The sequence below is a fragment of the Cotesia glomerata genome, linkage group LG6 (assembly GCF_020080835.1).
Source record: "Cotesia glomerata isolate CgM1 linkage group LG6, MPM_Cglom_v2.3, whole genome shotgun sequence".
Taxonomy (NCBI): domain Eukaryota; kingdom Metazoa; phylum Arthropoda; class Insecta; order Hymenoptera; family Braconidae; genus Cotesia; species Cotesia glomerata.
This window is the reverse complement of record NC_058163.1, coordinates 7,075,898-7,091,500: the sequence shown is the minus strand read 5'-3', so window position 1 is coordinate 7,091,500 and position 15,603 is coordinate 7,075,898. Positions and strand designations below refer to the sequence as shown.

At 30.9% G+C, this 15,603-nt stretch overlaps 1 long non-coding RNA gene across 1 annotated transcript; it reads right to left on the bottom strand.

The window, feature by feature from the left end:
* Positions 1–27: 27 nt before the first annotated feature.
* LOC123266966 lies at positions 28–15,288 on the bottom strand. Its single transcript, XR_006509923.1, has 3 exons — positions 15,220–15,288; positions 3,315–3,324; positions 28–41 (listed from the first exon to the last, which is right to left on the bottom strand). It is a non-coding gene; the product is annotated as an uncharacterized LOC123266966 (long non-coding RNA).
* Between the last annotated feature and the right edge of the window lie 315 nt (positions 15,289–15,603).

Here is a 15,603-nt window from a genome sequence, read left to right as displayed (position 1 = left end):
AAATGGCAACTTCGATTAACGCAGTGAAATGAAAGTTGGCACTTTCTGGTAAAAGTTTTATTAGCTGTAAAATTTTGCTCTACTGCCTTCATGCAGTATCTATTTTATGATCACGGAATCTCATTTCTAACAATATTTGGTTGGAAGTACACTATTGTGGTAATGATGGCTTAATTAAGTAGTATCTCTCAGTAGATGAGATAGTTAAATGTTCAAATTTCAGTTAATATTTATTTTTCATTTTTACTGCAATTATGCAGTATGCATTTTTTAATTAAAAAATTGGTTACCAATTAATATTTCCCGAAAATTTTTGATATCTAAATCGCAGCAAACTTAGTTGATCGCCTTTTATAACTCAAGGAATAAATTTAACATTAAAATTATCTCAATTTAAAATTTTTGCTGTACTGCAGTGATGCAGTAAAAATTAGATCGTGGAAGGAATCATTATTTGAGCAATTTGAAGCTTCTGCGTGAAATATTCCCTTACTTTTTGTGTTATTTGATTGAGATAGAGATGATTTTCGATTTAATTTAAATAAAATAATTTTTGTTTTACACTTTAAGGACCTCATCGGAAATAATAGACTCTATTTATGAAATCATTCAACTTTATAAAGAAAAATTATTCATGTACCAATTATTAACGTTACTGCATTGAAGCAGTAAGGGAAACGCATTCATGAAATTTACGGCTTCATTGCAGTAAGATAAATACAGGATTCTCGATTAAATTAAATTGATTCAAGAGACAAAATTTTGAACCAAAAATACCATTTTGAAAAAAAAAAAAAAATAATTTTCTTAAGTGAAAAGAATAAATTTTTGAAACAAGAAAATTTTTTTGGACCAAGAATAATTCTTCAACTCAAGAAATTATTCTCTTGACTCAAGTAAGTGTGAGAAGAATTTTCCTTTTTTTATAATTCTATATGTTACAAAATACTTAAAGCCCGTTAGAAAATTTCTTAAACGTTTGACAAGAAAAAGAAACATTCAAAAACATTACATAAACTAATTATAAGCTTTACTGCAATCGGACCGTAAAAAACAAAAGAAAAATTGTTTTTTCTAATAGCACCATCTTGATGCTTTTAAACTACAAACTGAATGTAGTTCATTGCCGAGTTTAGCCGATTACACGGATACATTTCTTTTGTTTTTTTTATGCATGTGTGAGTTTTCCCCTTCCATACCAAAGGCCTGGCTCTAACTAATCACTTATTATTTTCAATATTAAATTATAAACTGTGGCTTTTTTACTTTTTACATTAAGTTCTGTAATATTTATATTTTTGCCACCCCGATGTCCACTGTTCTGTTTGAAATTATAAAAATTAACCGGAATCCGAGTGAATTTTACAGTTTTCTTTTTTCCGTGAACAAAAAAAAAAGGAATTTTTAATTCTTTTCTAACAATACGTTTTAATCATCAAAAAAATATTGAAAGTTAATGAATACGATTTGGAAAGTTTGAAGAATAAAAGAAAACTTGTTTCTTGTTTTATAACTTCATAACTTACTAAGTAGCTAGTATCATGAAACAAGCGATAAATATTTTTGTAGGAAAATAAATGTTTTACAAAAAAAGCTTTCTGGTCAATTTGCAATAAATTAACTCCATCAAAAGTTATTGAAGATTAAATTTATAAACTTGTAGTAAAGTTTTAAACTTTTTCACTTTTGTAGCGAAGATATACTTTTATCAAGAAATGAATTATATATTTATTTTCAAAAATGTCAATTTTTTATTGTCTTATAATATTATATTCTACACGGAAAAAAAAACTCGAAAAATTACAGTACACGGAAAAAAAAATTTCGTTCTGGTAACCTAACTGTAGAGTTACCACAACTATACACAGTTTACTATTCGTTGAAGAGTTACAGTAACATAATGTTATTTAGTTCTGATAACTCAATGTTGTTGAGCTCTCAGAGCTCTACGGGATTGTTCTCAGAGCCAAACGGTATAGTTGGGAGCGCCCTACGTTGCGCAGTAGTGGAGTGCGCTGACATATTTCATAACCTTCTAAAATGACAAACAGAATTATTTTGTTACTTATCCATATTATTAAAAATATATGAGGACAATTAAGTTTCCAGTTTATTTATTTAAGGAAATAGGTTTTTTTTTGTCAAATTGAATTTCGTTAGAACAGTTTTGTATTTGTGGTTTTTCAAGGTTCATTTGCAGTGACTGTTAATTAAATTTATTAGTTGAATATATTGTGATAAGTAATAAGTTATCGGAATACATTCAAAAGACCCCATTTAACACAAAATAAAATTTGTTTTCGTTTATTTATCTTTTCTTGTGCATATACGGTAGTGATTTTATGTCCAATATTTATTAATATAATCAAGAAAATAAGATAATTTTGTGACGACCATATTTTTATTTTACAAATAATTTTTATTTGTAATATAAGTTCTATTATTATTTTATTTCTATTATAATACTATTCTTATTTGTCATATACAATTGTTGTTGGAAATATAAATTTGTTCTGTCGCATTTATTTATTAAATTATCAATGCTAAATCGTAAAAAAAAATTATTAATCAGACTGCCAAAAATTTGTCATAGTCTCAGAACGATCCTGTAGAGTTGTGAGAGGTAAATATCGTTTAGCTCTCAGAGCTCAACGATGTAAAGTTGCAGGAGCCAAACGGTATTGTTACCATAAGAAAACGTTAACCTACTGGAACTTTTCACAACTAACTAACTACTATAGAGTTCCCATAGCAAAATTTTTTTCTCCGTGTATAAAATGTAAAATCGGTCCCGTCGTAATCAAAACTAGAAAAATTACAGTTTGAAATAACATTTTTCTAAATTCAATTTTTTAATTTAATATTAAAAATTATAAAAATTATAAGATTGTGATAATTACAATCTGAAACTGTAATTTTTCCAGTTTTCATCACGAAGCGCCACGTTGCATTATATACTGTAATTTTTCGAGTTTTCTTTTTTCCGTGTAACCAAACTTTTCTAGAGGTTATTGTCTTTTCCTCCACTCTAGTATCCTTCTTTATTCCCAGAAAATATTTTAGCAATTATAAAATTGTAAAAGAAAGTTGAGAAATAAGTTTATTTTAAAAATAGCAACGTGTATAATTAACAAGGACCGATCGATGCACAAGCATTCGCAGTGATTGCAGTTTTTAATTCTTAAAACTCTTTCTAAAATAACATTGATTAATAATTATAGAAGCAAAAGATAAAATAAAAAAACAAGCTAGGACGAGTAAAGTTGAATTAAAATCGTAATGAACTTTCAGAACATTAAGATCATAACTTAAACTTTTGGTAATCTCATTTCCGGCAGAGTTAAAATATTGACGAAGTCAAGTTACAGGGATAGCGCGGGTGAAGGAAAATCATAATTTATAGTTGAGAAATATCTTCAATTATTATTTCTGCAAATTATCTATCAGATCGGAGAAGATAAGGATAAATTTTGAAAATTACTAATTAAGATAAAAACGGAGATGGCTTTTTTTTTTGTCGTACATTGTAAAAAATTTTTTGTCAATTAACTCAAGAATTTTTTCTTGATTTTTGAGAAACACTTTTTTTTCTTAATAGTATTCTTGGTTCAAGATTTCTTTTCTTTAATCAAGTTAACATTTCTATCAGTGTAAAAGTTGTTTTTAAAATAAATAAATTTTTAAGGCTATCATAAACATTTTTTTTCTCGAGAAAATCGTACCTCTCCAATAAAATTTATTGCCTCGTGAACGTATAAACGGTGATGATAGTAATAACATTCAACAGATTTGTAAATGAAATTGAAGAATAATTGGAAAAATGTATGGACTTAATTAAATTACGTGTAAACAATGAAATAAATATAAAAATCTACTGAATCCGATGGGATAAATATGACAGCAAAAATTATGCGGAAACATTTATCTGCTCATTCGTATTTTTTTTTTTTTTTTTTTTTTAATAAACTGTTAATATTTCGCCTTCACTCTCAATAAAACTGCTATCGAGTATTGTGAAATAATAATGACAATGAAGCGAAATGCTGTTCGAATGGAGATTTTCATTACCACGGAATACGGATTTTACTTCAATTGATCTTTCGTTCGCTTGGATATTTAATCTTCCAGATTATTATTATCGAGTTAATTTTTACGATTCAATATCCGACGTAATTATTGAACTTTTTTTTTATGATTCTTTTGAATTACACAGTAAAAAAATTTTCGTCATTGTGTAGAGTGTTAAAATTTGTGTGTTGAATATTACACTCTAGTGTGTAGCATTTAACACTCTCATGCGTTGATTTAATGATTCAACACACTAGAATGTTAAATTCTACACACTAAAGTGTAGTATTCAACACACAAATTTTTAACACTCTACACAATGACGAAAAATTTTTTACTGTGTACGTGAGTGATAAAGCCGTGAAATTTTTCGGTAAATTGCTATTTATTCGAAAGAATTAACGCTAACAGTACTTATTCATATTTGTTTTGAATCATATTTGTTTGAGGTAAAATCATAAAAATTTAACTGAAAAATTAATTTTAATTTTAATGAAGTAAATCTTAAAAATCGTCAAAATTAGATAAATAATATCTCCAATTAAAGCTAGTTGTGGTGACTTTAAGACAAATTTATTACCTTTGAGCTGTTTTTTAGGGTTGAAAAGTTGTTTTGATACAGTTGATTGAATTATGATTTTTTGAAAAATAAAAGAAAGATTTCACAAGTGCACAAAATTTCATTACGATCACCTGAGAAGAGATGTCGATGCAATTCGTTTGGCACACGTCATGTCACATTGATGAATTTTTTAACCAAGCTGATTTTTTTGACATATATCAACGAATAAAAGATTTAATGGAAAAATTTCTATGGGATTGTGACATAAATAGCCTCATTTGACAAAAGTGTACTATTTCTATAATCTTATTCACTTCTATAATTGCCCAGATGGTTCTATATCCGCCGCAAGAACAACTTCTTGAGAATGATTGAATTTCAGGTGTAATTTGAAATTTGCTAACGGAATGGTATCCTGTTACTTAGCAAGAATAACACGAGTTTGGTGTAACCGAAATACGAGACTAAAACGTCGACGTGAGGGTTTTGACGTAGATATGTCCGGGAAACTGATTACAGTCTGGAAACTCGCCAGTGCTGCAAAGTTTTCGGTCTTTGATTGTCGAGCGCTTGATGATCCTTTGATAAACCAACCATTCAATGAGTTCAGTATATTTTCTATTATACAACAAAAAAAAAAAAAAAAAACTATCGAAGTAGACGTGTCGTAAATAATGAGAAAGCAGTTTATTTTTTGGTATTTTTCTTTTGAGAAATTTGATGTTTTAATACAGCTAAAAAGAATTATTAAAGACATGATGATCATTAACATGATCAAATATATACAGAATAAAAAGTTGTATTAGCTTCAGGAAAATCTTCTTGACTCCAAGGAAAAAATTTTTTATTAAGACAACACACGTATAAAAACAAAATTGTTAAGATAATAAAAGACGGGAGCAATGATAAATAGGTTTTAGTTACAAATGAGTATATTCATAGCAATAAATCAATGACAACATTAATTTTAATAACAAATCAGTTTGTTAAGTTACAAATTAATCTGTTATCTTAACAAAATAGTTTCGCTACCTTTTTTCTGTTCGTTTTATTGCAAAAACAAAGTTATTTTGTTGTCAAAAATAGGTGTAAAATTCTGAGAAGCTTTTCTCCAAAATTGTCATTAAAGTTATAATTTACAATTTTTTTATTTTAACAATTTAAAAATCTTGGATATGGTTCACTCTGCAGGCTATCCCTGGATCTTCCTATCATATTCAAGTTCAAAACGCTCAAAAACTGTTCTATTGCAAAATTTGTAGTTCTTCAAGCTCAAAATAAAACTTTGAGCTCGAAAATCTAGTTACTGTCTTGAAATAGTAATTTTCGTCCTAGGCGGACGTATGGGGGTTTTTACGTGCAGACGATATTCAATTTGTAAATAATACGCGTACGCGCCAGTATCTACTAGGCTGTATAGAACTTTTTTCGTCCTAGGCGGACGTATGGGGGTTTTTACGCGCAGACGACACTCAATTTGTAAATAATATGCGTACGCGCCAGTATCTACTGGGCTGTATAGAACTTTATACAGTCGAGGACAATGTCACGCAAGCGTCACCAATCTCTATACAGCCGAGTAGCTTACGTTTCAACTGTCATTTTAAATTAAAAAGCGCATCTTTGACTAACTTCAAAACTTTCATGTATTTTTATTTAGAGGATTAGAGGGTTATGGCGTCGTACACTATTTATTTATAAATTGAGTATCCCCTGCAAGTAAAAATCCGCATACGTCCGCCATAGGACGAAAAATTTTTCAAGCACCATGGGCAAGCCACGCGTAAATACGGTCTCGGCGATAATTATTTGCAGCAGGGATATAATGCCTTGGCCCTATCGGGCCTCAGCCTTATACTATCCCTGCTGAAAATATTTATCACCTCGACCGTATAGGCGCGTGGCTCGCCCAAGGTACATAAATAACTAATATAGTCCAGGATAATGCCACGCATGCGTCACCAATCTCTATACAGCTGACTAGCTTGCGTTTTAACTGTAATTTTAAAAAGCGCGCCGGGCGCATGTTATGCTGAAAAGACAATACAATCTCAATATTTGTTAATCAATTGTTTTAGTATAGCAGTTAAGTTCATTGATGTCAATTTTTTAAACTCGGGGAATTATTATTTTAATATTATAAAATTGCGGAGATCGGTAACTAAATAAAAAAAAAAAATTTATTTCGCGGTATCTCTCGATTAATTTTTGAAAATGGATTTGTGCCATGATAATAATGATAGTTGATAGTGAAGATGAGCGCGATGAAATGGATATTTTAGCTGATAAAGCAAGATCAAATATTATACCTAAAAAATCGAAGAGGTTATATGAAACCCAACATAACAAATTTACCCAGTGGTGCTTACGGATGAACATTACAAATGTTGATAAGAGAATTTTATTAGCTTATTTTCAACTTCTATCTGAAAGCTTCAAACCTACCACTTTATGGTCAACACACTAAATTAAAATCGATGCTTCAATCAAAAAAAAATATTGATATCAGCAAATACATGGAATTACAATGTTTTCTCAAAAGAAAACAAAAAGGTCACAAAGCAAAAAAATCAAGAGTATTCACAAACGAAGAAGTAACTAAATTTTTTGAAACTGCTCCAGATGAAAAGTTTCTTCTGCATAAAGTAAGTTGAAATATAATTTAAATTAACAATAATTATAATAAATAAAATGATTTTAATAGGTAGTTCTAGTTATTAGATTGCATGGATGTCTCCGTAAAAAAGAGCTGCTAAATATAAAGTCAAATGACATAACACAAGAGGGTTCAATCTATCGTATTTTCACTCCAGACTCCAAAACTGGTGCTCCCAAAACTTTTTTTACCACTGAAATGAGTTATGTTGTGAAAAAATATATAAATTTACGTCCTCCGAACATGGAAAAATTTTTCGTACAGTACAGAAATGAAAAATGGTGTCGCCTGGTAAATCATATTTTGTATTTATACTAAGGGGGAACACCACTGTGACGGTCGAAAAAAAGTGATTTTCGGAAATTTTTTTGACAGGGAAAATAAAGGAATTTAGGGATCAGGTTTTTTTTTATTTTATTAAGGGTACATTTACGATTATTACCCCAAATTTTTATTAAAAAATATTTAATTATTATAAAGTTATTAACAATCTCGTAGAGCACTAGAGAAAATTTCCCCTTCCATGGTCGAATCGATAACTCAAAAACGGATCATCTGAATATTAAAACCCAAATTTCTTTTTAATCAGTAAGGATATAGTTATCGTTGCACGTACAAAATTTTGAAAATTTTTATTTTCGAAAAAATGGCGACTGATTGAAAATTTTCTCAATATTTTTAATGTTTTTTTTTTTTGTTTTAACCCGGCTAAAAAGATCTTTAAAATCAAAATTTTCAAAATTCCGTACGTGCAACGATACAATAACTACATCCTTACTGATTAAAAAGCAATTTAGGTTTTTATTTTCAGATGATATATTTTTGAGTATCGATCCGACCATGGAGAGAGGAAATTTTCTCCAGTACTCAACGAGATTGTTAATAACTTTGTAATAATTAAATATTTTTTAATGAAAATTTAAAGTAATAATCTTTAATGTACCTTTAATCAAATTGAAAAATTCGATCCCCAAATTCGTTTATTTTCCCTGTCAAAAAAATTCCCGAAAATCACCTTTTTTTCGACCGTCACAACCCGTACAAAGTTGCCGTTGATGGCGACAAAGCCATACATCGGCCGATGTTAGGCAACGAACGGTCGGCCAAGCGTTGGCAATTTTTAATGGCCCATATCTGGCAAACGGCAAGCGCAACAGAAACATTTAAGTGTATGGAAGGTATGAAAATGATTTTTATATAATTGTGTTTTTTAATGTATCGAATTATTTATTTATTTTTTTATTGCAGATGTAGTAAAAGAGAAACTTGGTGACTGTGAAGATTGCAAAAATTTTGCCGGAAAAGTTGGCTGGTGGTTGTCAGGGCAAGGAGATCGAGAACAGGGTCGAAAACAAAGATCCTTATCTTTATAATCTATTTAATATAATAATATTACAATAATATTATTATTAAAATAATTAATATTAATATAATTATAATTAATATAAAATTAATATTAAAATTAACATTAAAATTATTAATACATAATAATCCTTATAAAAATAATGAAGCAATAATAATAATAATTTCAAAGTGAAATATAAAGTGTAAGTGATTAATTATAATAATAACTGTTATTACAGCAATCAGCGATTGAAGGACAAACGATTAAAATCATAATTGACGCAGAACAGCTTGAAATTAGTAGACCGATAGTAGAAAAAATATTTGGCGCATTACTGTTTGCGGTTAATGGGCCGATAGTTCAAATGATGTCTGGCCCATTGCTGGTTGCCATCAATGGCCCAATAGTTTAATGCCATTAATGGGCCGTGGTTATCATGCCAACTGTAAGCCGTTTATTGGCCATTGAAAATTGCCATTACTGTGCCATTAATCGACATTCTTGGCCCAGCAATGGCCCAGTCTAGGGCCGATTTCCAAACTTTGTATGGGAGTGGTGTTCCCCCTTAAATTATAAAATACTTAACCTAAAAATTCTTTAACTCCAAATTCAAAATTCCAGAACGTTGGTAAAGGGAAACTAGGAAATATTCCAAAACAAGTAGCATCTTTCTTAAAATTACCAAATGCTTCAGAATATACAGGGTATGCTATTCGAAGAACTTCAGCAACAATAATCTTTGATCAAGGTGCTGATTTACTGACTCTAAAACGACATAGTGTATGAAAAAGTAGTACCGTAGCAGAAAGCTATCTTAATGACTCTACAAGAAGTAAAATGAATATTAGTAACCTAATCTCATCTGCTATTAATGTAAATAAAAAAAAAGTATTGTGTGAAAAAAATACCAAAGAGGCAAATGTAAATGCCAAAAAATTATACCATCAAACTACCTCAACTAATTCAAAACCGAAGTATTGTATGAAAAGTAATGCAATACCTTGTAAACCTTCGATTATGAAACAAAAAAAAATCAGCTGACTCAAGAAGAAACGAATGAATTGACTAGAATTACGCAAGAAGAATTGAATGAAATTGTCACCGATGATTTTTTGCGACAAAAACAAGAATTCGAGACATTTTCACAAAACAGTCAACTTCTTGATGACATTGGAGACATTACTCAAGAAGACCTACAGGAAGTTATCTCAACACCATTTTTACCGCCTTCACAAAATACAAAATCGGATAATGATAAAGAAAATGAAAATCATCAATCTCTATTTGAAATGCAAGATATCACTCAAAAAGAACTCGAAGAGATAGCAGGAACAGACTTTCTGGGAAATAAAATTAAAAATAAACCAATTTATGTGTTTAAAAATTGCAATATTACAATAAATCATAAATAATTCATTTAATTTTTTGGAACATAAAAAAATAATTTGTCAGTTGCTTATGTTTCAGTTAAAAAAGAAAAATATGTATTGTATGACATATTATACTTTGTCTGGTTTATTGAAAAATATGTTAAAATAATTGCATTTGAACTATTAATTACAATAAAATTACATTTTAATATTAACTAGAAATTTGAATTAATTAATTTTAACCATTTAATTTTAACCACTAATGAATCGTGGCCCGGTTTTTGCGAGTTTCTACCTATGACTAACTTCAAGACTTTCATGTATTTTTATTATTTAGAGAGTTATGGCGTCGTACGCTATTTATTTACAAATTAAGTTTCCCCTGCACGTAAAAACCCGCATACGTCCGCTATGGGACGAAAAATTTTTTAAGCACCATGTGCAAGCCACGCGCCAATACGGTCTCAGCGATAATTATTTGCAGCAGGGATAGTATAAAGCTGAGGCCCTATCGGCGCGTAGCTCGCCCAAGGTACATAAATAACTATTATGTCATATGGCCGCAAAGTGGTGATTTTCTGACAACGACGATGTTGCGATATGAGCTTAACGTTCGTAGCGGGAATGTACGAAAACGGACGCAATTTTAATTCAGAAATTTACATTCGTTTTCGCATATTCACTTCACAAACTTTAAAGCGAATATCTTAAAATCGTCGTTGTCAAAATCACCACTTTATTATTGCTCCATAAGTTTAACTTTTGAGGAATAGGAGGCAAATAATGACATATTCAAATTTTATGAAGTTTCACAAGAGCAAAAAAACTTAATTTTATATTAATTATATTTTTATTAATATTTATTTATAACGTGGTTGTTATTTTATTAACATTAGGTCCGCTTCGTAATGAATTGCCAGCAGAGAAAGAATTAGCGCCACTCAATAGTAACTAAGTTTAAAATTTACTCAAAATCCATCGGTCGGTACACTAGAATTTGATTTATTTCGTTCTAAATTTCATCCGATTGCTCAAGGACAGTACGGAAAAAAGGGGGAAGTAAACTTTGCGGCTTAGGCCGCGGAAAAAAGGCGGTATGGTAGAGTCTCTAGAAATAAGTATCTTTTCGGACGTCACCCAGAGCTCAAAAGTTGAACTTTTGGAGCGAGTATAACAAAAAAATTAGGAAAACGGTTGACCCTGAAGGCCATCCCTGCAACTTCCCGCCAATTCTATACCTAAACGCTTGAAATTGCACTTATGACGTTTTTGAGCTCTTCGAGCTCATAAATACAATTTGTGTATTATTTTGAGTACTCCGAGCTCAAAAAATTGCTTTCGTATCCTTTTGAGCTTTTTGAGCTCAAAAGTTTGATAGAAGTTTGATAAAACACTATTTTTTGAATTTTCAAACCGCAATAACTTTTGAATGATTGAACTGATTTTTACGCGATTGGCGGCATTCGATGCAGTTTTTTAAGCTTTATAAAGAATCTTCAAGTTTAAATTGATAGAGCGAAAAGTTTCGGAGAAATTCCAAAAAAACACTTTTTTCGGTTTTCTTTCTTCAACGATAACTCACGAACGAATCAACCGATTTGGACCGGACTGGCAGTGATCGACGTGGTTTTTTTATGTTAAGATCTGATTAGTTTTTCGAATTGATCGGTAAAGCCGTTTAAAAGTTATTCCAAAAAAACCACTTTTGAAAAATCTTTTTTTGTAGTTTTTTTGCGATTTCTCAAAATCTACCGGTCCGAATCGTTCCAAAGTATATACAAAATCTAAGTTTGGTCAAGCTCTTTTGAATGGCACCAACCACGATCAAATCGGTCAAGCCGTTCAAAAGTTATAAGAGGTTTACAGACACACACACACACACACACACACACACACACACACACACACACACACACACACACACACACACACACACACACACACACACACACACACACACACACACACACACACACACACACACACACACACACACACACACACACACACACACACACACACACACACAGACATACAAACACCATCACGGTAATAGTCAGGGAAGCTTCCTAGGACCTCGAAACGTCAAGATTCGATAAAAACTCGATTTCCGTAAAACGGGGTGAAAACAATAACTTCCCGATTTTTGAAAATCTTCGATTTTCTTAGCGGGAAGTTAAAAATATTTTTTTGCAAATTTAATAAACAAAATTATTAGTTATTTATCAAAATAATTCAGTTATTTCAACAACAAAATTTGTTATACCAACTGACAGATTTATGTTAAACTAGCAAAAAATTTTTGGTACTCTGACAGAATAATTTGGTTATTTCAACAAATCGATTTGTTCATTCAACTAAAATATTTTTTTGAATTAAATAACAGATTCAGCTATGATAACAAACTTATGATAACATATAAATTACTTATTGTAACCTAGACTATATTATTATAGAAGTGTCTATTCACACGAAAAAAAGTACTGATGAATCCACGCCGCGTGAATGTAAGGACCTTTACATTCACTCAGCGTGGATTCAAGTGTGATGAGACATGTTTTATTATCATAAAATATGATTTGTTATTCTTATGCTAACATATTTATTTGTTACCACAACATGCCTTATGTAGTTCCAACAAATTTTTTTTGCTTAAGATTAAAATACTATTAATTCAAGAGCATTTTTTTAGAATTATGAGAGAGATTTTTTTATTCATGGATAAATTTTTAAAAACCAAATTGTTCGTAGTTCAAGTTATTCGTTTTTTCTGTGAAGAAATTGCTATGGGTATTCATTTAAACAAAAAATGTTGATTTATACGTTACTTAAATAAACCAAATCCCAATGAATTAAAATCTCAAAACCGTTTTATGATGTAGACTTGAGGGATTAAATTCTCGACTATTCAACACTTCAGCATTGAAGGGTGACTTGAAGCACAGTAACATTGTGTGGAAGTACATAGATTTCGACAACACCAACCAACATTCAAGGAACACCTTCTACATATTTGAACGTTTGTTTATTCAGTTGCAATCTTGATTCTTTGCATTAATATTATATCAGAGAAGTAATTTTCACGGAACACAGGGCTCTACGTGCTTTGTCAAGGGCTGGAATTCTCATCAAAAATAAATTTCTCACTTAATATGCACGCGAGAATTATTAAACTCTGCGAATAATTTTATTTGTTGCGAGGGAAATATTAATTCACGTCTGTGAATAAATTGTGTTGACAGTGGATGAGAAATATTTCTTAAATGATTTAAAAATTGTATTGAAAATTGTGCCAAACTAATTGAATCAAGTTTCGTCGAAGTTATGAATGCGTTTACACTGCATCCATATTTATGTTCCGCATGTACAAATATTGTTACATTAAATTAAAACAAAGAGAAATCCTGAAAGCTGGAGACGTCTATTGGAGCATGCTTCAAAACGCGCATTTGATTTATAAAACATAATTTGTATTGTTGACTCATTAAATAAAATAGAAACAGGGAAAATTATTCTCTTGCGGATAGATAATAAGAAATAAAAAATAGTAAAAAACAAAAAAATGAGGGTTGTAAGCTTGAATCGAGTGAAAGATTAAAAATGTTTATATATATAGGAGACCAGTCGATTTCAGTTTTTTATTTTGATATACCCGACTAGAATTTTAGTGAGGCATGCCGAAAAATCAGTTTGGGGCGAAGTTGGCTTTCCGAACTTAGGCTAGCCCAATTCGGATCTTATTTGTTTTAAATTAGGCAAGCCGAACATTGGTATGCCAAAAGAATTCCACATTCGATGTAATCTCGTAATAGTTTGGCATTGCCTAAGTTCGGCATATCATGGATTGCCAAACTGGTATGAAATAACGGTAACCAAATGATTACCGAAGTTTGATTCTCCGAGCTCGGGTTCATTTAGGCAAAACTGTGGCAATGCCTAAGTTCGGTACGCCATGAATTGCCAAACACATACGAGATAACGGTAACCAAAAGCTTGCCGAACAGTAACTAAAGGTATTCTGAAGCTTGGTCTATCAAAATAAAACTTGACTAGGTAAGTCTGTGTCAAGTCCTCACTTAGGTATAATATCGGAATTCCTAACTCGACCGTTGCAACGGTAACCGAATGTTTGCCGAAGTGTCGGGCTTATAAGTATCTTGAGGCAAGAGGTCGCTCATCATCGGCGTAACGTCGCAGTATGGTATAGGGCTCTCGTGCATCGGGTGCAGTATTCGAGTCTCGCGTTTGACATGTAAAATTTTTAATAATTAATAATTATTAATTATAATTATTCTTAAGGCGAGTGTGAGGTAAATTTAAGTGTTGTGTGTGACTAATGTATCTAACTCCATCATCTCTTTCCCCCTTGACCCATAAAATCGACCAATTAAAAAAAACTTCTTCATAGTAAGGAAAACCCTAAAAAGCAAAAAAAAAGGCCGAAAATATAAAAAAAATAATACTGAATAAAAAAAAAAAAATTAGGAAAATGGTTGACCCTAAAGGCCATCCCTGCAACTTCCCGCTCATTTCATACTTAAGCACACAAAACTGCATTTATTACTTTTTTGAGCTCTTCGACCTCAAAAATATAATTTTCATATCATTTGGAGCTCTCCAAGCTCAAAAATCTGCTAGAAGTTGAATAAAACACTATTTTTCTAATTTTTAAACCGCAATAACTTTTGAATGAATGAACCGATTTTTACGTAATTGGTAGCATTCAACGCAGTTTTTAAAGCCTCATAAAGAACTTTTAAGTTTAAATTGATCGAACAAAAAATTTCAATGTAATTCCCAAAAAACGATTTTTTCGATTTTTTTTCGTTAACGATAACTCACGAACGAATTGACCGATTTCGACCGGGCTGGAGGCAATCGACGTGTTTTTTTTTATGTTAAGAGCTGATTAGTTTTTGAAATCGATCGGTCAAGCCATTTGAAAGTTATTCCAAAAAAACCACATTTCAACAAATTTTTTTTGCAGTTTTTTGAGATTTCTCAAAATCTACTGGTTTGAATCGGTCCAAATTATGGTCAAAATCTAAGTTTAGTTAAGCTCTTTCGAATGGTACCAACCGCGATGAAATCGGTTAAGCCATTCAAAAGTTATGAGAGGTTTACATACGGCCGTACACACACACACACACACACACACACACACACACACACACACACACACACACACACACACACACACACACACACACACACACACATACTCTCTAAACATGAATTAGTGAAAATTCACTGGAATACGTGAATATTCACTTTTTCTAAGTACCAATCGAACCACTGTGGTTTAGAGAGTACAGACATAGTGACACCCTCGCGGGAATAGTCAGGGAAGCTTCCTAGGACCTCAAAACGTCGAGATCTGATGAAAACTCGTTTTTCGAAAAACGGGGTAAAACCAATAACTTCCCGATTTTTGAAAATTTTCAATTTTCTAAGCGGGAAGTTAAAATTTTTTTTTATTTACTTAATATTTAAAAAATTTTGTCCTAAAGTCGATATTTATATTTAAAATTCAAAAAGTAAATTAAAAAAAATAAGCATTCATTGTAATTAATTTTTGCTTTATAATAAAAATAGTTAAAAA